Genomic DNA, 22,389 nt, shown 5'->3' on the forward strand with positions numbered 1-22,389 from the left:
TAACTTCATATATGTTTGCTGTGTTTATATAATTTACCTCCTCCCTCTATTCCCTCCAATCTTTCCTCCATCCCCCACTATCTCTCAAATCCTTGGCCTATTTTTCTTTTTCCTTTTCTTTGAGGGGGTGGTTTCAAGACAAGGTTTCTCTATGTAGCCCTGAATATCCTGGAACTCTCTCTGTAGACCAAGCTGGCCTCAAACTTTGCCTCTCAAATGCTGGCATTAAAGGCATGTGCCTGTACCACCACCCAGTATTGATCTCTTTTTCTTTAATTATTACTGTTCTGTGGGTATATGAACAGATATATTAACACAACCTGCTGAGTCCATTTAGTGTTGTTCATGTGTATATGTTTTTAGGGGTGAGCATTCTATGTCGGACAGCCAGTTGAGGGGCTCACCCATGGGGAAGACTTCCTCTCTCATTAATTACCTGCATCTCACCATCATCGGGGGTGGATGATATCTTCCTTTCCACAGAGGCACGTCAACTGGTGATTCCCTTGTTCTGGTCTTACTTAGGTAGCCATACTGTTGAGATTTTATGGTCCTTGAAATTTTCCCATTCATTCCTTCAAGAAAGTTTGTAGAAATCCAAACAGACATGAAAAAGCTAAGCATTAAGTGCCGAACTCCTCAAAGTATTCTCCAATCCAGGAGCCAATTGTTAGCAGATCCTTTTATGCAGAAATTCTTCAGTGGTTTAAAGTTTGGTGCCAAAGAAAAGGGGAGAAAATTAACATGCACCAAGTAACTACAGTCGGAAATATGTGTTAACTCCTAACTAGAAAACTAGCAAGACTGTAAGAGGAAAATGGAAAGCCTGGCTTCCAGCTGTGGACACCCTTACAGCTGGCTGGGGCTTTCCTCACTTCCTCCCACACAGCCCCCATTCTGCTTCTTCCTATCTTCCTCAGTGCCAAGAGAGTTTCCAGAATTTTCAAAGTATTTGTTTCTTGAAGAGTCAAAATGAGAATTCAACATCTTTCTGTGTGTGATTAATGATCGATTGTATGACTATTTGAAACCAGTTCTTTCCATCAGGAAGAACCCTGTAACCAATCAGGATAGTGGTGCACGGCAATTCCTATTTTCAACATAATGGATTCTAAATCTTTAAATAATATAACGTTAAGGTCAAAAGGAGCCTCTGAAGTTATCTAGAGAATAACCAAGGACCTACAACTACAAATCCTGAGCCAAATCCAGCAGTGTTTTTTTGGTTTTGTTTTTGTTTGTTTGTTTTTTTTGTTTTGTTTTTTAGATTCATTTATTTTAATGTGTATGGGTATTTTGCCGGCATGTATGTGTGTGTGCCTGCTTGTGTGCCTAGTACCCAAGGATGCCTGGAGAGGGCAGCAGATCCCCTGGGACTGGAATTTCAGACTCCAGCTTCAGCTGTGAGCCACTGTGAATGCAGGGAATTAAACCTAGGTCTTCGGAGAGGGCAGCAATGCTCTTAACTGCTGAGCCATCTCTCCAGCCTTCAGCAGGCTGCGTGGTGCGTGCGTGCGTGCGTGCGTGCGTGCGTGCGTGCGTGCGTGCGTGCGTGTGTGTGTGTGTGTGTGTGTGTGTGTGTGTGTTTGGAAGATTATTGGAGCATAGTCAAAAACTCATTCATTTATAAATTGTTTTTAGCCTTTAGTCTCCTATAATGATAGTGTAAAGTAGTTGCATCAGAACCTGAAATATTTACTACAAAATCTAAAATATCTAATGTTTGGTACTTTACAGAAAATGTTTTCTGGCCTCTGATTCTGGCCAAACTCTCAGTTTGTAGTAAAAGAAATAAGAGAACATATAAGCCCCAAGTTACATAATGAGTTAATTCTAGAACTTAAGATAGCTTCTCTAAAACAGCTGAGTCATGCCTAAAACCTGTTTGGTTATGGATACATCCTCTTATAACCCTGTCTTAGCTTATGATTTATTCACTAAATTGGTTTCACACACTCTCCTGGCATCTGTTAAACTCTATATATCTATTCATTCATCCACACAAAAATAACTTAACAATTACTTACCACATGCCGGGTGCTGTACTAGGTCCTGAGGTTACATTGAACAAGACACATTGGGCAATACCTCACAGTCATCAGAACTTTCAAGTCAGACATACCTGACATGTAAAATGACTGGACCTCCTTTGGTTCCTGTTACTCAGCTGTGAATGGGAACGTTGCTTTTCTCCTGTGTGGGACAGATGTGATGAGAAGTAGCTGGAAAACCCACAGCAGTAGACATTTTTCTACAGCTGGGAGATTGCAGACACTGGACACACAGGGAGCTATCAGTTTCTAAGTAGAGGCTCAATACAAAGGGGTGGACTTTGTGACTGCAGTCCATCTTGCTCTGACCGTTAGACGCTTGACAAAATCCGGTTCCATCAATGCTCTGGGTCTGTCTCTCTGGAGAATCCTGAATGTACAGTTCCTAGTAGCATTTCTTCAATGTTGTGCGTGTGTGTGTGTGTGTGTGTGTGTGTGTGTGTGTGTGTGTGTGTAAATTTTAAAAAACAACACTTAGAAAGGCCTGTGAGTTGAAGTGCTATGGTGGTTTGGTTTGAGAAGCCCTGGGTAGGAGGTAGAAGTAGCCACACTCACCCACAAGGAAGTTGTTGAAGGGGTGACCACCATGGCGCCAGCACAGGATGCCAGCAATGGAGATACATTCTCTAGAGTAGGATAAATGCCACACGAGACTCAGGCAGATCTCAGTGCCCCACAGGCACTGGCAGTCCTGGTTGATTTCAGACACTGAAAGGGAATGTTAAGTTTTAAGGAACTGGATGTAGGTAGTTCTCTCAGTTAAACCAGGGTGAACAGACTTATCTTTACAGATGAAGTTATACCTCAGGAGTTTCCCCACTTCCGGTGTGCCTAGTGTGAAGTGCAGGATGTGACTAGATGTTGGGCTCCAGATAAAGCGAGAAATCTATGGGAGCCTGCTTAAGGAGTATTAGGGAATTGATTAGGATAGAAATTGAGGAAATGCTACTCATGAATACAGAACCGAGTAGACAGCTGAAATCATCCTCTGATCTGACCAGGAGCAAATCTTTAAGAGGTCACAATATACAATACACATACAATAGCAAGAAGCTCCACCTCCTTCAAGGCCCTATAGCCCAAGGTCATGGGCAGAGCAAATACCACTGCAGGTAACTACAATAAAAACTCATATTTTAGAAAAGGAACCATGGAAAGCAATATGCATGTGGTCAGCAACCCTCGGAACATATCATATCCTATGTGAGTCAAGGATGTGAGCACTCCCTCTCTGGTGACAGAGGGATTTACTCGTCCTGGTGATCTGGAAAGTCCAGTTCGGCTCTTGGAAGCCCCTCCCTTGCCTACTGCAAAGACTACACCTTCGCTGAGGAAGGCAGGCAAAGGTACACCTTTCCAGGAACTCACTTCTTCCAGATGAGTAGGACTTGGAAAATGACGTGAGCAATCAGTAGCTGCTGCTGGTGAAGCCTGAATTGCTTGTTTAGTTGGGTCCTGGTCAGTTTTATTCAAGGAGAGCATGAGTTAGCAGCCACATCCAAAACTGTGCTGTTGGGTTTCTGTGATTCAGTCTCTTCAACCATGAGTGTGCACTTTTTTCTTCCTTTTTTTTTTAACCTCTGTACCTATTTATTTATTTACTTATTTGCTTTTTCAAAGTTTCCCCTCCCTCCCCTTTTCCCAGTTCCTCCCCTACCCCCCATCCACTCCTCCTCCATGGTTTGTCTTCAGAAAAGGGCAGGCCTCCCATGGATATCAACCAGCCATGGTTCATCGGTTACAGTGACGCTAGGCACCTTCTCTCCTGTTAAGGCTGGATAAGGCGATTTAGTAGGAGGAATAGGTACCAACAGCTAGCAATACAGTCAAAGACAGTCCCTGCTTTCACTATTGGAAGCCTCGCCTCACAAAAAGACCATGTTACACAATTGTGCACATATGCAGAGGGCTTAGGTCAGTTCCATGCAGGCTCCCTGGTTGTAGGTTCAGTCTCTATGAGCCCAGGTTAGTTGGTTCTGTGGGTTTTCTTGAGGTGCCCTTGACATCACTGGAGGAGTTAAAGTAGAGCTGACTGATTGTTTTTCATATATAAAAGTTTAGATTTGTGTTGCTGGGTGGTGGTGGCGCATGCCTTTAATCCCAGCACTTGAAAGGCAAAGACAGGCGGATCTCTGTGAGTTTGAGGCCAGCCTGGTCTACAGAGTGAAATCCAGGACAGGCTCCAAAGCTACACAGAAAAATCCTGTCAAAAAAAAAAAAAAAAAAACCAAGAAAAAAGTTTATATTTGTGATTCTATTAAGGGTCTTCATAAGATTATCTTTTAAGATAAATGATAAAATGATTGATCCTTTCCTTGTTACCACAAAATGGAGCCTGCCAGTAAAACAACTAGCTGAGAAAAATACCTTGCCTACTTTACATTGTTAATCTATAACAAGTTGCGTGGGTATTAATGTATATGGCTTTGGGGGACAACTTGTTTTTCGCCTGTAATGCATAAAATGTTGAATTATGTAAGGGATATGGAAAACATGTTTTTTACTTTTATTTATTACAATAATTCACTAAAAAAGTAGAATTTAACCACATTGTAATTTTTATACTACTTGAAAGATTTTGCTAGGGTATATAAGCTGTAAGGGAAAAATAAAGACACAATGTAAGGAAAACACCAAAAAATGTAGAAGGAAAACTAGAAGAAAGATATCAAGAAAGACATAAGGGAAACATCAGAGTGGAAAAACAAAACAGAAGAGAAACAGAGTAGAACAAACAACAGCAAAACTAATAAATGAAGAACTAAGCTTTGGCCCTCAGAAAAGTCCTCATGTGTCTGTTTGTCCAGTAGTTTGTCTACTCTGCGTCTCCTCTTCAGTTTCTTGGAACTGCTGAAGGCTTGCCATTTATCAGCACGCTAGGTAAGATCCTGACATGTTGGAGGTGTGTGTGTGTGTGTGTGTGTGTGTGTGTGTGTGTGTGTTTCCCAGAAAGTTAAGTTTTGCGCCCCTCACCAGCAATAGAGAATTAAACTTTAGTACCTCAGATAGAAAAGTCAGGTTGAGTGATCATCAGCTGACTCTGTTGACTGCCCCACGACCCCTGAGCTGCTGGAGGCTGGTCCTCATGGCAGCTATAGTTCTCATTTACTCTGTGGCTAATATACACTTATGAGTGAGTACATGCCATGTTTGTCTTTCTCAGTCTGGGTTATCTCATTCAGGATGACCTTTTCTAGTTCTATCCATTTGCTAGCAAATTTCCTAATGTCATTTTTACAGCTGAATACTCCATTGTGTAAATGTACCACATTTTCTTTATCCATTTTTCAGTTGAGGGACCTCTAGGTTGTTTCCAGTTTCTGGCTATTATGAATAAAGCTGCTACAAACATAGCTGGGCAAGTGTCCTTGTAGTGTGGTAAAGTATCCTTTGGATATATGCTCAGGAGTTGTGTAGCTGGGTCTTGAGGTATATTGATTCCCAGTTTTCTGGGAAACCACCATATTGAGTTCCAAAGTGCTGTACAGGCTTGCACTCCCACCAATGGAGGAGTGTTCCCCTTGCCCCACATCCTCTCCAGCATGAGCTGTCACTTATGTTTTCGATCTTAGCCATCCTGACAGGTGTAAGATGGAATCTCAGAGTTGCTTTGATTTGCATTTCTCTGATGGATAAAGACGTTGAGCATTTCTTTAAGTGATTCTTGGTCATTTGAGATTCCTCTGTTGAGAATTCTCTGTTTAGATCTGTACCCCATTTTTAATTGGCTTATTTGTCTTTTTTTTGTCTAATTTTTTGAGTTCTTTATATATTTTGAATATTAGCCCTCTGTTAGATGTAGAGTTGGTGAAGATCTTTTTCCATTCTATGAGCTGTCATTTTGTCCTTTTGACAGTGTCTTTTGCTTAACAGAAACTTTTCAAATTCATGAGGTCCCATTTATTAAGTGTTGGTCTTAGTTCTGCACTATTGCTGTTTTGTTCAGGAAGTTGTCTCCTGTGCCAATTTGTTCAAGGCTATTCCCCACTTTCTCTTCTATCAGGATCAGTGCATCTGGATTTATGTTGAGGTCTTTGATCCACTTGGACTTGAGTTTTATGCAGGGTGATAGATATGGATCTATTTGCATTCTTCCACATGCCAACATCCAGTAAAACCAGAACAATTTATTGAAGATGTTTCCTTTTTTCCATTGTATAATTTTGGCTTCTTTGACAAAATCAAGTGTCTATAGGTGTGTAGATTTACTCCTGTACCTATGGCCATGTCAGAGGAGCTGCAGACAGCAATTGAGCTTATGGAATACAGCCCAGGGGATAACAGAGCTGCTCTGGGTCCATCGTGGAGAGGCAAAGCCCCAGCAGGATTGTCTCCAGATGCTCCTTTGCTTCTGCTGTGCATCCTTCTGCTTCCTGCTGCCATGCTGTGTTCCTGCTGTGGTTGGCATGCTGTGATTGCTATATGAAAAATCCACTCTATCTAGTATAGTGTAATTGTTTCTTGAGAAAAATCCAGCTCCTCACTGGGCACTTTACTTGAAGATCATAATGAAGATGATTTTTATAAGAGCAATGATGATTAGTTAGATATGTGATTTAATTGGACTTTCTGGGTTAGGACAGATAGTAAAGATGAGGAAGGAAATGGTTTGGGTTATTCTGCCAATCACTTCAATAAGAGATACATAAAAGGTAAAAATTAGCTAGAAGTCACCTTCCCCTTTGTTACATATGAGATTTGCAGAAGATAGAAAATAAGAACAAGGAAGTTTGGTGCATTATGGACTCATGAATTTTGCCTATGGAAAAACAGGCTGATAATAATTTTCTTTAAAGAAAGCAATTATGTCCCTACACCCAAGGTTAGGCCTGAGTCCTTTAGGGTCATGTAACTTACAGAATTAATCGAAGGCCCTAGTATGCACCTGGAAAAACAAAAACGAAGCTGTGAAAGGAAATTAAATGACCCTATTGTATGTAAAGGAAAATAAATGATGAACTGACCACTTATTTAAAGTTTCTCAAGAGTAGAAAACAGAAATCTGCCACACTGAAACCACAAACAGCTGCCTGCCAGTACAAAGGAACTGGCTGAAATATACTTAGCTTACCTAAAACTGTTAATCATCAATAAAAGAATCACTGCTTGGGGGTGAAGATGTTATGGTAGGAAAATTAATACAAAGAAAAATACTTGACTACTTGTGGGCTTCTAAGGAAAACATGTAACTTGTGATCTTAATGTGACTTCTTATATAAAGACTTCAATTTGTTTTTGGAAAATATATAACTTATGGTTATGAGGTAATCTTTTCTTGCATAGAAATCTTTGCCTTGGGTGGTATAAAAAGGATAAGTGGAAAATGTAAAACATAACAAGCAAAAGAAAAAAATAAAATGAAGAATTAAGCTTTGGGCCTCAAAAAAGTCTGCTGTGAGGGTCTGCAGTTCCGCCGAAGCCACACCCCCTTTCCAGATTCTCTGGCCTGCTGACAGCTGGCTTTTCAGCAACACTTCTGGGTCTTCAATTCAGTTCCATTGATCGACCTGTCTGTTTTTATGCCAATGCCATGCAGTTTTTTGTTTGTTTATTTTTGTTTTTTACTATTGCTCTGTAGTACAGCTTGAAATCAGGGACGGTGATGCTTCCAGAAGTTCTTTTATTGTACAGGATTGTTTTAGCTATCCTAGGTTTTTTGTTTTTCTGTATGAAATTGAGTATTGTTCTTTCAAGATCTGTAAAGAATTGTGTTGGGATTTGGATGGGGATTGCACTGAATCTGTAGATTGCTTCTGGTAAAATGGCCATTTTTACTATGTTAATCCTACCAACCCATGAGCATGAGAGATCTTTCCATCTTCTAACATCTTCTCCAATTTCTTTCTTCAAAGACCTTGAAGGTCTTTCACTTGCTTGGTTAGAGTTACACCAAGGTATTTTATATTATTTGAGGCTATGTAAAGGGTGTTGATTCCCTGATTTCTTTCTCAGCCCATTTATCATTTATATATAGGAGGGGTATTCAGTTGGTTTTGTTGTTGTTGTTTGTTTTGTTTTTTAGTTAATTTTGTATACAGCCACTTTACTGAAGGAACAATTACCTGTAGATGTTCCCTGGTAGAATTTTGGGGATCCCTTGTGTATATTATCATATCATCTGAAAATAGCAATACTTTGACTTCTTCCTTTCCAAACTGTATCCCCTTGATCTACTTACATTGTCTTATTGCCCTAGCTAAGACTTCAAGTACTATATATACTATAGATATGGAGAGAGTGGATAGCCTTGTCTTGTTCCTGATATTAGTGGAAATGTTTTACATTTCTCTCCATTTAATTTGATGTTTGCTATTGACTTGCTATATATTGCCTTTATTATGTTTAGGTATGTCCTTTGTATCTCTGATCTCTCTAACACTTTTATCAGGAAGAGAATTTCATCAAAGGCTTTTCAGCATCTAGTGAAATGACTATGTGGGTTTTTTCTTTTAGTTTGTTTATATGGTGGATTACATTGACAGATTTTTATATGTTGAACCATCCCTGCATTTCTGGGATGAAGCCTACCTGATCATGGTGGATGATGTTTTTGATATGTTCTTGGATTCGGTTTGATATTATTTTTGTATCTGTGTCCATGAAGAAAATTGGTCTGTAATAGTCTTTGGGTAGTTTGGGTATCAGCGTGACTATAGCATCATAAAATGAGTTTGGCAATATTCCTTCTTTTGTGGAATAATTTGAGGAATATTGGTATTAGCTCTTCTTTGAAGGTCTAGTAGAATTCTGTGCTAAAACCATCTAGCCCTGGGCTTTTTTTTTTTAAGTTGGGAGATCTTTAATGACTGCTTCTATTTCCTTAGGGGTTATGGGTCTGTTTAAATTGCTTTTCTGATCTCAGTTTAATTTTGGTAAATGTTATCTATTGAGAAAATTGTCCATTTCTTTTAGATTGTCCAGTTTTGTGGAGTACAGGTTTTTGAAGTGTGACCTAATGATTCTCTGGATTTCCTTGGTGCCTGTTGTTATCTCCCCCTCTTCGTTTCTGATTTAGTTTGGGTGTTCTCTCTCTGCCTTTTAGTTTGGCTAAGGATTTGTCTATCTTGTTGACTTTCTCAAAAACCAACTCTTTGTTTCATTGATTCTTTGTTATTGATAGCTTGGAGGACCAGCCTCAAGCTACCACCATGGTATGTAAAAAAAAAACAAAAAAAAAACCACCTACCCCCCAGGCAGTGAGACCTTAGGGAAAATTCTTATCTATCTGAGGGCTAGACAGTTTCTATTGGAGAATATTTAGATATAGTTTATATCTATCTGAGGGGTAAAATAAGGAAACACACACTTTCTGATGGTAACTTACTCTTTTACTTCATCTAGACAAATCTCTTTCTCTGAAAATCTCTGTCTCCACATACATAATTCTGCATTGTTACATTCTCCATACGTTCTTCACACAGCTACACACCTCTTTTGCACAGTTACATCTCTTCTCTATACAGCTTCATTTTCCTCGACATCTCTTTTTTACACAGCTCCTCATCTCTCTTCTATACACATTTCTTCTCTCTACTCTGCTACATTCCTTCACATATTCTTACAACATTTATTCACTCTTTGCTCACTCATTCTCTTATTCTTTCACTCTCACATTACTCCTTCTGCACACTCATCTCCTTTTGAGCACACACACACACACACACACACACACACACACCTCACTCTCACACTCACTTACTCACTCACTCCTCCAAATTCTCTCTATTCTAAGCCTTTGGTTCCAATTCTCTCTGTCCATTCAGCTACATCCCTCACTCAACATACACATATACACACACTCACACACTCACTCCTCTCTCACAGCCAAACTCTGGACAATTATATGTTACGTTTTCAGAGCCTGACCCATTCTCATAACACATGATAAGTCACTCAGTTTTTCACAGACTAAGAAGGTCACAGTGACCAGCCAGTGAGTAAGCTTGGCTAAGCACTTAGCTCTAAGTTGGTTAGGGTTCCCAGACAGAAAATGACATTGAAATTCAAGACTAAACAATAACAGTTAGTTAGCAGAACCTTGAGTGGTAGGTGTATGTGCTGTCAATTATGGTAGAGGGGTTTATGTCTTAATGTAAACAGCCTGACCCTGATTTAGCAATAAACACCTGGAAACTAGTCTTTGTGTATTTTCTGCAGGGGCAGCTTAGTCTATTTTGAATTTGTTCTGAAGTTTAAAATTATCTGTCTTTATTTAAAGAAATGTTCAACATCCTTAATGATCAGAGAAATGCAAATCAAAATGACTCTGAGATACCACCTTACACCTGTCAGAATGGCTACGATCAAAAACACCAGTGACAGTCAATGTTGGAGAGGATGTGGCGCAAAGGGAACACTCCTCCACTGTTGGTGGGAATGTAAACTTGTACAACCACTGTGGAAATCAGTATGGCGGTTTCTCAGAAAATTAGGAATTGAACTACCTCAAGACCCAGCCATCCCACTCTTGGGCATATACCCAAGGAATGCTGATTCATACCATAAAGATACATGCTCAGCTATGTTCATAGCAGCACTATTTGTAATAGCCAGAAACTGGAAACAACCTAGGTGCCCGTCAACGGAAGAATGGATGAAAAAAAAATGTGGTACATATACACAATGGAGTACTACTCAGCAGAGAAAAACAATGAAAGCATGAAATTTGCAGGCAAATGGATGGAACTAGAAAAAATCATCCTGAGTGAGGTAACCAAACCCAGAAAGACAGTCATGGTATGTACTCACTCATAGGTGGATTCTAGATATAAAATAAAGAACAATCAGACCACAACCCATAGAACCATGGAGGCTATATATATAGCATGAAGGTCCCTAGGACGACTGTGGCTTATAATAAATTTCGGTTTTACTCAATTACTGAAAAAAATAGCCAAACGAATGGAAACACATGAACTATGAACCAAAGGCTGAAGGGCCCCCAGCTGGATCAGGCCCTCTGAATAGGTGAGACAGTTTGGGAGGCATCTAGGCAGTGGGACCGAGTCCTGTGCTCATTGCATGAATTGGCTGTTTGAAACCTGGGGCTTATGCAGGGACGCTTGGCTCAGTATGGGAGGAGGGGACTGGACCTGCCTGGACTGAGTCTACCAGGTTGATCTTAGTCCTCGGGGGAGGCTTTGCCCTGGAGGAGGTGGGAATGGGGGGTGGGCTGGGGGGAAGGGGAGGGGATGGGAGAGGGGAGAACAAGGGAACCCATGGCTGATATGTAGAACTGAATGGTATTGTAATATAAAATAAAAGGAAAAAAATTATCTGTCTTTGAGACTGAGAATACTATTGCTTTTCTGTATCAGTTACAAAAAAAAATATTCTGATATTATTAGAATTATACAGCTTAAGTAGAAATCATCTTCCTGACCATCCACAGCAGTATGTATACCCAAGATGTAAAACATACTATCAATAGGCTGTGGAAAGAACTCCACAGCTGCTCTTTTTAGAGAGGTAAGTGGTGGCACATGAGAAAGTTACAGACAGAAAACAACCAGTTTCCACAGACAGTGACCCACAGGCTTTGCCAAGTGGGGCTCCCCAACAGAGAGTTTTTCATCTGGTAGGTCAACCCACTCAACACTGTTGTCACTTGCTGTATATTCCCATGGCCTCTGGTAAAACCATTGCTACCAGCAACTCTCAGCACTTTGAATTGTTCTCTTTGTTTCTATTTTATTGATTTCAGCCTTGAGTTTGATTATTTCCTGCCATATGTGTTTGCCTCTTTTGTTCTAGAGCTTTCAGGTTAAGTCTCTGATATGAGAATTCTCTAATTTCTTTATGCAGGTACTTAGCGCTAAAGATGTAACCATCTTGTTAAATAAGAAACACAGAGCCAGTTGCAAAGTTAAAAGCCCAAGAGGTCAGAGCAAAAGCTAAGAGCTAAAAATCTTACCCTTCACTGCCACTGCTATCCTCCTCAGCAAAAGCACTACTTCCTGTATATCTGTCTTTATATAGACTTTCTGTTCTGCCTTCTCATTGGTTGCAAACCCAACCACGTGACCTTCTCATCACTGCCCATCTATACAGATCTCCAGGTCTTCTATGGTTGGTATTGAGATTAAAGGCGTGTGTCTCCATGCTGGCTGTATCCTTGAACACACAGAGATCTGCCTGTCATGTGATCGGAAATAAGGGTGTGTGCTACCACTGCCAGACTTCTGCTATGGCTTGCTATTAGCTCTGACTCCCAGGCAGCTTTATTTATTAACATACGACTAAAATCACATTTCAGTACAAATAAAATATCACCATATAGCGCTATGAAGTTTACTCTTAACACCACTTTCATTGTGTCCCATAAGTTTGGGTATGTTGTGCATTCATTTTCATTGATTTATAGGAAGTCTTTAATTTCTTTATTTTTCCTTGACCAAGTGGTAACTAGGTAGAGTTGTTCAGTTTCCATGAGTTTTTAGGCTTTCTGTTGTTTCTGTTGTTGTTGAAATCCAGCTTTAACCCATGGTAGTCTGATAAGATGCAAAGGATTGTTTCAATTTTCTTGTATCTATTGAGACTTGTTTTGTTGCCAAGTATATGGTCAATTTTGGAGGTTCCATGAGGTGCTGAGAAGAAGGTATATTCTTTTGTGTTTGGGTGAAATGCTCTGTAGATATCTATTAGGTCCATTTGAGTCGTAAAGTTTGTTAGTTCCATTATTTCTCTGTTTAGTTTCTGTCTGGACAACCTGTCCATTGGCAAGAGTAGGGTGTTGAAGTCTCCCACTATTAATGTATGAGGTTTGATGTGTGATTTAAGCTTTAGTAATGTTTCTTTGTTTTGTTTTGTTTTTCGAGACAGGTTTTCTCTGTGTAGTTTTGGTGCCTGTCCTGGATCTCACTCTGTAGACCAGGCTGGCCTTGAACTCACAGAGATCCACCTGTCTCTGCCTCCCGAGTACTGGGATTAAAGTCGTGTGACACCACCACCCGAATGTTTGTTTGTTTGTTTGTTTTAATGTGCATTGGTGTTTTGCCATGGGTGTCTGATCCCCTGGAACTGGACTTACAGACAGTTGTGAGCTGCCATATGGGTGCTGGGAATTGAACCTGAGTCCTCTGGAAAAGCAGTTTGTGCGCTTCACCACTGGGACATCTCTCCAACCCCTGGTAATGTTTCTTTTACAAATGTTGGTGCCCTTGCATTTGGGACATAGATGTTCAGAATTGAGACATCATCTTGGTGGATTTTGCCTCTGATGAGTATGAAATGTCCTTCTCCATCTCTTTTGATTAATTTTTGTTTGAAGTGTATCTTGCTAAATAAAAATAGCTATACCAGCTTACTTATTATGTCAATTTGATTGGAAAATCTTTTTCCTACCATTTACTCTGAAGTAATATCTATCTTTTATGTTGAGATGTGTTTCCTGTATGCAGCAGAAGGATGGATTTTGTTTTCATGTCCATTCTGTTAGCTTGTGTCTTTTTATTGGGGAATTGAGTCCATTTATATTGAGAGATATTTAATAACCACTGATTGTTTTTGTTGGTGGTGGTTTTGGTGTTTTTGTTTTTTGGTGTTTTTGTTTCTTTTTTGCTTGTTTGTTTTTTCATTTTTTTGAGACAGGGTTTCTCTGTGTAACAGCCTTGGCTGTCCTGAAACTCATTCTCACTCTGTAGATCAGGCTGGCCTCAAACTCACAGAGACCTGCCTGTCTCTGCCTCACGAGTGCTGGGATTAAAGATGTGCACCACCACCACCCTGCATGACCATTGATTGTTAATTCCTGTTATTATGTTGGTGTTGATGAAGGTGATGGTGGTAGTGTGTGTGTGTGTGTGTGAGTGTGTGTGTGTGTGTGTGTGTGTGTGTGTGTGTGTGTGTGTCCTGTCTTTGGATTTTGATGTTGTCTATTGCCTGTGTTTTCTTGGTTGTAATTAACTTCCTTGGACTGGAGTTTTCCTTCTAGTACCTTCTGTAGAGCTGGATTTGTGGATAGATATTGTTTAAATTTGACTTAGTCATGAAATATCTTATTTTCTCCATCTATGGTGACTGAAAGTTTTGCTGAGTATATTAATCTGGGCTGGCATCCATGATCTTTTAGAGTCTGTGAGACATCTGTCCAGGTCCCTCTGGCTTTTAGGGTCTCCATTGAGAAGCTGGGTGTAATTCTGATAGGTCTGCCTTTATATGTTACTTGGCCTTTTTCCCTTGCAGCTTTTAATATTCTTTCTTTGTTCTATATGTTTGGTGTTTTGATTATTATGTGATGTGGGGACTTTCTCTTCTGATCCAATCTATTTTGTGTTCTGTAAGTTTCTTGTACCTTTAAAGGCATATCCTTCTTTAGATTAGGGAAATTTTCTCCTATGATCTTGTTAAATATATTTTCTGGTTTTTGTGCTGAGATTCTTCTCCTTCTTCTATCCCTGTTATCCTTAGGTTTGGTCTTTTCACTGTGTCTCAGATTTTCTGGATGTTTTATGTCAGGAATTTTTTAGATTTAATATTTTCTTGAACAATGAACCTATTTCTTCTATTGAATCTTCAATGCCTGAGATTCTCTCTTCCAGCCCTTGTATTCTGTTGTTGATGTTTGCATTATCCAGATTCTCTATTTCCTGAATTCCCTCAGTTTGTGTTTTCTTTACTGCTTCTATTTTGATTTTCAGGTCATAAATAGTTTCTTTCAATCATTTGTTTGTTTTTTCTTGAATTTCTTGGCGTTCTTCAAGGGACTTGTTGATTTCCTCTAATTTTTTTTTTTTGGTTGTCTTTTCCTTGATTTCCTTAAGAGTGTTTCATTTTCTCTTTAAGTATCTCTATCATCTTCATGAAGTTGTTTTAAGGTCGTTTTCTTGTGCTTTGGCTATGTTGGAATGTTCAGGTCTTGCTATCATAGAATTGCTGGGCTCTGATGGTACCATATCGCCCTAGCTGTTGCTGATTATATTTTTTACACTTGTATTCAGGCATCTGGGTATGGGATGATTAGTTCTAGTCCCTGATTTCTGAGTTTGTCTTTGTTGGATGGGTGTATTGTTCCTTGGTTTGTTTCCTATTTGGTCTTCTTGTCTTTGTGGCCTGGATATCTGGCAGCTGTTGTGACCTCTGGTCTAATTGGAAGTCTCTGTCTAAGCTGGGGCTTAGCTTTCTGGTACTTAGCTTGGCCTTTGGTGCAGTGGGGAGCTGGTTCTGACTGGTGTGGCCTGCACTTGAGTGGCAGAAGTCCCCTGCTTGCCTGGGCCCAGTAGCAAGGATCCAGGGAGTGGAGGCAACTCTGTGGGCATGTGGGTCATTCACCAATTCTGGATGGTGTGGCATGTACCTGAGTAGTGGAAGTCCTCTGGGGTTGGAATGGGGCCCAGCAGTGGGGCTGGGAAGGAGCTGAGATTACATCGATTCCTAGATCCAGCCTGCCCCCCCCCATAATGCAGCCAGAGGTGTGGGCTTGGATATGGAGCCAGGGGTGGGGTGGGGATGGAGGGTATGTGCAGTCTGAGGTTGTTGAGTTTGCTTTAAGGAGTGTTATCCAGTAGTGGGCAGTGTCTTATCTGGGATCCCTAGGTCAGGCCTGGCCTCCAGTAAAGTAGCAGGAGGTGTGGGCCAGGATATGGAGCAGGGTGTGTGTGTGTGTGTGTGTGTGTGTGTGTGTGTGTGTGTGTGTGTGTGTGTGTAGTCTCAAATGTGCACTTCTAACCTGAAGGTGTGTATCTTCACTTAATTCTGAGAATTGTCTCCCTTATCTCTTGGAAATCGATTCTCAGCCATTTTCTCCATTCCCTATAGAAAAGTTTTAGAGGCTATTTATTGAGTTTTGTCTTTTCTTTAAGATTTCCTTCTTCATCTCTCTGTGTTATGGACCAGGTGAGTTCCTCAGTACTAGTGTCCAATTCACTAATTTTATTTTCAACTTCATCTAGTCAAGATTTCTTTTTATTTATTTCCAGGATTTTTAATATCAACTTGGCAACTTTTAATAATATGTATCTCTCTACTAACATTTTTTTATTTTATTTTACAATACTATTCAGTTCTACATAACAGCCACAGATTCCCTTGTTCTCCCCCTTCCTGCCCCCCTCCCCTTCCCCCCAGCCCGCCCCCCTTTCCCACCATCTCCAGATCAAGGCCACCCCCAAGGACTGAGATGACCTGATAGACTCAGTCCAGGCAGGTCCAGTCCCCTCCTCCCAGATTGAGCCAAGCGTCCCTGTATAAGTCCCAGGTTTCAAACAGCTATCTCATGCAGCGAGCCCAGGACCTGGTACCACTGCCTAGATGCCTCCCAAAGAGATCAAGCCAATCAACTGTCTCACCTATTCAGAGGGCCTGATCCAGCTGGGGGCCCCTCAGCCTTTGGTTCATAGTTCATGTGTTTCCATTCGTTTGGCTATTTGTCCCTGTGCTTTATCTGACCTTGGTTTCAACAATTCTCGCTCATATAATCCCTCCTCTTTCTTGCTAATTAGACTCCCAGCGCTCCACCCAGGGGCCTAGCCATTGATGTCTGCATCCAGATTCCTCAGTCCTTGGATGGGGTTTCTGGCACAACTATTAAGGTGTTTGGCCATCCCATCAACAGAGTAGGTCAGTCCCGGCTGTCTCTCGGCCATTGCCAGCAGTCTTTTGTGGGGTATCTTTGTGGATTTCTGTGGGCCTCTTTAGCACTTTGTTTCTTCCTTTTCTCATGTGGTCTTCATTTACCATGGTCTCCTATTCCTTGTTCTCCCTCTCTGTTCTTGATCCAGGTGGGACCTCCCGCTCTCTTTCCCTCGACCCTCACCGTTCATTGCTCCCACTCATGTCCAGGCTGTTCATGTAGATCTCATCCATTTCTCCGTCATTGGGTGATCCCCGTGTCTTTCTTGGGGTCTATTTTCTAGGTAGCCTCCCTGGTGATGTGAGTAGTAGTCCAGTCATCCTTGTTCCACATCTAGTATCCTCCTATGAGTGAGTACATACCATATTTGTCTTTCTGAGTCTGAGTTACCTCACTCAGGATGATTTTTTCTAGATCCATCCATTTGCCTGCAAACCTCATGATAATGAACTAAGGCTAACAATTCTTTGATCAATTGTTAGATATACTTATGCCTTGAAAAGTCAGCCTCTTTCTTAATTTATTACTTTTGTTTATTTGTTTACTTACCTTTTTGAGTCAGGGTCTCACTATGCAGCCTTGGCTTACCTAGAACTCACTATGTAGACTAAACTATCCTCGAACTCACAAAGCTCCCCCTGCCTCTGTGTCTCAGATTCTGGGATTAAAGACATAGATGACCATATGGCTCATTATTTATTTTAAAAAGATAGTCCATTCTCCTGCCTCAGTATACCCAGTGCTGAGATTACTAGTGTGAGCTTCAATGGCTGTTTTGTCTCACTCACACCACAGTCCTCCCTGGTCACCTGTACCCTGTTTTTTCATCATCCAGTCCTGCCCACATGTCCAGGAACATGGCCATGCCTTTAGAATATTGTCAAGCTCCTGTTGCTGGGGTGGGTTTGAGGTTTGTGCATTTACCCATGCTTCAGAATCTCTCTGTAGATTGTGCCTAATCCAAGAGAAACATTGGATCAGATGTGGAGCCCCACAGGAGTGGTGGGAATCATCAGGAAAAGTATTAAAGTGATGAAGAAAAACACTGCACCAGATGATAGCTTTTGTGTTTGGTGTTATCCTCCTGTGACTAAGAATAAAATTCTCAACCACTGATATTTCTGTGTGAATATATTTTAATGTCTTGTCCAATCAGGCAGCTATTCTAGTGCATTCCCCATGTAAGAATTCATACATTATATATGGTTGAGGAAGGAAGGAAACAGAGTCTGTGAGGCAATTATACACCTGATTCCACACAGGAAGTAAAAAGTAACATCTCTGTCCCATTTCCTCCATTCCTTTATGGGAGAGACTGAGGGACGGGGTGGGGCATGAGTTGACTGTACTTCCTGGTTCTCTTATATCTCCCTGGGAGAGTGAGAACCAGAGGCACTCTAATTCCATCCCTACTGACTCATGAACTACTTGTTCCCTGCCTTCCAAGACACTCAGGTACAACTCAGTGTCTTGAGTTGTTCATGTATCTGCTTCTCAGAAAGAGCTCTGTGATGCACACAATCTTAGACACTCTGAGTTCTCTGTCACTGGGCAATTAAATGGTAATGGCTCCCAAACTTCTTTGGATAACTTGTGAAAAAGACTACATTTGATTAGTCATCCATGAACATGGAAAATAGAATGGGATTACTATCTACCATCTACAGCCTAATTATAATTGGCTCTCATCTTAAAAGCATACACTGTTCACACTAAATGGACTTCAGAAGAGGGTTAGACTGACTCATTTCACTAAGAATACCCATTTAAAATCACATAGTGAACAAGTTGTCGTGCCTGAGTTTAGGTTTCTCTGAATCCAGTAACTCCTGAGTAACCCCAGATACCTTCTGCTTGGCCACACCTCTCTAAACTGAGTTAGAGCCCAAATTCCAACCTCATTTCTTCCATTCAGTGTTCGTCCCTCTTAAAACATTTGTCCATTCAATTACTCAAAACACATCATTGACTATCTCTTAAAAACTAAGCACACACTAGCACGCATGCGCGCGCGCACACACACACACACACACACACACACACACACACACACCAGCTCACACAAAGAGATCTACAAGCTCAAATTATCACATCTCAAAAGATGTTACCCAGTCTAGTTGGCCATTAAGATCATCTACTTCTGGATTCTAGAGCCCTTCTTCATCACTGCATAACTTTGTGATCTTAGGTGTAGACAGATTTTTTTGTTGGACCTCCAGCTCACAAAAAAATGACACAGAGACTTAATTTAATTATAAAAGCTTTGCCCATAGCTTGGGCTTGTCCCACTAGCTCTTATTACTCAAGTTCACCCATTTCTATTTATCTACATGTTGCCACATGACTCATGGCTTTTATTTCTCCTCTTGCACATCTTGCTCTCTCTGCATACAGCTGGCAACTCTTCCTTTCTTCTCCCCAGAGCTCTCTCTGTCCAGAAGTCCCTGCTATACCTCCTGCATAGCTATTTACCATTTAGCTTTTATTAAACTAATCAGAGTGACATATCTTTACACAATGTAACCAATCATCTTACAGCATTTACCCCCTTTTGTCTAAATAAAAAGGAAAGGGTTTTAACTCTAACATATTAAAACTATATGCAATAAGAACAATTATTTTTTAAAAATTTTAATTTACAATTAACTTCATTTCACATATCAGCCATGAATTCTCCAGTCCTCCTTCCTCCCTTCCCCCAGTCCTCCCCCCTCAACCCCCCCATTCCTACCTCCTCCAAGGCAAGGTCCCCCCTGGGGAGTCAGCTCAGCCTGGTAGACTCAGCTGAGGCAGGTCCAGTCCCCTCATCCCTACACCAAGGCTGAGCAAAGTGTTCCAGCATAGGCCCCAGACTCCAAAAAAGCCAGCCCATGCACCAAGGACAGGTCCCAGCTCCACTGCCTGGGGGCCTCCCAGTTCAAGCTAATCAACTGCTCACTTATCTGGAGGGCCTAGTCCAGTTCCATGGGGGCTCCTCAGCCATTGGTTCACAGTTCATGCATTTCCATTAGTTTGGCTATTTGGCCCTGTGCTTTTTCCAATCAGGGTCTCAATATCTCTTGCTCATATAATCCCTCCTCTCTCTCACCGATTGGACTCCTGGAACTCCACCTGGGGCTTGGCCATGGATCTCTGCATCCACTTCCATCATACACTGGATGAGAGTTCTATCATGACAGCCAGGGTGTTCAGTCATCCGATCACCAGAGCAGGTCAGCTCAGGCACTCTCTCAGCCATTGCCAGTAGTCTACAGTGGAGGCATCTTTGTGAATTTCTCGGGACGTCTCTAGCACTCTGCTTCTTCCTATTCCCCTGGGGTCTTCATTCATCATGGTATCTCCCTCCCTGTTCTCCCACTCTGCTCTTGATCTGGCTGGGACCTCCCACTCCCCTAAGCTCTCTTTCCCCCAACCCTTGCCCTCCATTACTCCCCCACCCTCAGTTTGTTCATGTAGATCTCATCCATTTCTCTGTCATTGGGTGATCCCTGCATCTTTCTTAGGGTCTCTTTACTAGGTAGCCTCCCTGGAGTTGTGAGTTGCAGTCTGGTTATCCTTTGCTTTACATCTAGTATCCACTTATGAGTAAGTACATACCATGTTTGTCTTTCTCAGTCTGGGTTACCTCACTCAGGATGATTTTTTTCTAGTTCTATCCATTTGCCTGCAAACCTCATGATGTCATTGTTTTTCTCTGCTAAGTAGTACTCTATTATGTATATGTACCACATTTTATTTATCCATTCTGCAGTTGAAGGGCATCTAGGCTGTTTCAAGGTTATGGCTATTACAAATAATGCTGCTATGAACATAGTTGAGCATGTGTCCTTGTGGTATGATTGAGCACCCCTTGGGTATATGCCCAAGAGTGGTATAGATGGGTCTTGAGGGAGGTTGATTCCCAATATTCTAAGAAAGCGCCATATTGATTTCCAAAGTGGCTGTACAAGTTTGCATTCCCACCAACAGTGGAGGAGTGTTCCCCTTGCTCCACATCCTCTCCAACATAGGCTGTCTTCAATATTTTTGATCTTAGCTATTCTAACGGGTATAAGATGGTATCTCAGATTCATTTTGATTTGCATTTCCCTGATGACTAAGGATGTTGAGCAATTCCTTGATGTCTTTCAGCCATTTGAGCTTCTTCTGTTGAGAATTCTCTGTTTAGCTCTATAGCCCATTTTTTAATTGGACTGTTGGGTATTTTGATGTCTAATTTCTTGAGTTCTTTATATGTTCTGGATATCAGCCCTGTGTCAGATGTGGAGTTGGTGAAGATCTTTTCCCATTTCTGTAGGCTGTCGTTTTGTCTTGTTGACTGTGTCCTTTGCCCTACAAAAGCTTGTCAGTTTCAAGAGGTCCCATTTATTAATTGTTTCTCTCAGTGTCTGTGCTGCTGGTATTATATTTAGGAAGTGATCTCCTGTGCCAATGCATTCAAGACTACTTCCTACTTTCTCTTCTCTCAGGTTCAGAGTAACTGGATTTATGTTGAGGTCTTTGATCCACTTGGACTTAAGTTTTATACACAGTGACAGATATGGATCTATTTGCAATCTTCTACATGTTGACATCCAGTTATGCCAGCACCATTTGTTGAAGATGCTTTCCTTTTTCCATTGTATAGTTTTGGCTTCTTTGTCAAAAATCATATGTTCATAGGTATGCGGATTAATGTCAGGGTCTTCAGTTTGGTTCCATAGGTCCACATTTACAGTGTCCAGTCCTTTTGCATTTGGCAAATTTAAAGAAAATACTCCATTATTTATTCTATCTTGGTGAGTCCAAGGTTTTATACCTAATTTACCTTCTATGATAACTAAGGAAAACTATAACTATCTAGTCTTCAATTCCATCAAAAATCCCAAAGGTTATACTATTACCTGAGTAAATAAGAAGTGCAGAGCAAGTAACTTCCAAAAATAAGAAACAACAGGGACATCTCTCTGCTTGGACAGTCACCCAAGGTTTCTCTGTAATACTGGGGCATCCATCTTCAGCCTACAGACCTAGAATATATGACAGACTTTTCTGTGAAGCAGGAAGTTTTGAAGGACTGTCCTACCCTGTCTTGGCTGTTGTGGAATAATCTTTTTTACAAGATGACTAACATGCAGACCCACAACTGGCTAAGGAAGAGAGAATAAGACTGTGGAGTGCTTAGCCCTCAATAGGACATCTGCCTTGCACCCCCTCCTCCCAACTCCCAGGAATCATTGAAGAGGAGGGGACAGAACGAATGTAAGCACCAGGGGATGCTAAAAGGAATCAGTGTCTTCTGGACACAGCAGGGCAGCTGTACGTATGAACTCACAGTAGTTATGCCAACATAAGACCTACACAATTGAAGTGTGATCCTAATTAATCTTATTAAATAAAAATCCGGAGTCAAATATTAAGGTGAAAGCTAAAAGATCAGAGAAGCAGGGCAGCCAGCCACTAGAAACTTCTTACCTTGATGAAACCTCAGACTCAATCAGGGGATCCTGTCTCTATGAATCCTCAGACTAAATGGGCCCTGTATAACTTTAGTAAATGACTCAGTTCTCTTTCCAAATTCTTCAATTCTGTCCCAAGCATTCAAAACAGCTGCATGGCATAGAGCCAGGGTGTGGTCATCATACAGAGACTGTTTTTGTACATCAGCGCACAATATCAAGCCAGACAAAATCTGAGAATGGTAAAGAGATATGAGCACAAAGTATCACTCCCTAGCTAAAGAGTATTGGCGCCTAGAAGCTGCTAGAAGAGGAAGAGCAATTCTTCTTA

This window comes from Peromyscus leucopus, chromosome 4, assembly GCF_004664715.2.
Source record: "Peromyscus leucopus breed LL Stock chromosome 4, UCI_PerLeu_2.1, whole genome shotgun sequence".
Classification (NCBI taxonomy): Eukaryota; Metazoa; Chordata; class Mammalia; order Rodentia; family Cricetidae; genus Peromyscus; species Peromyscus leucopus.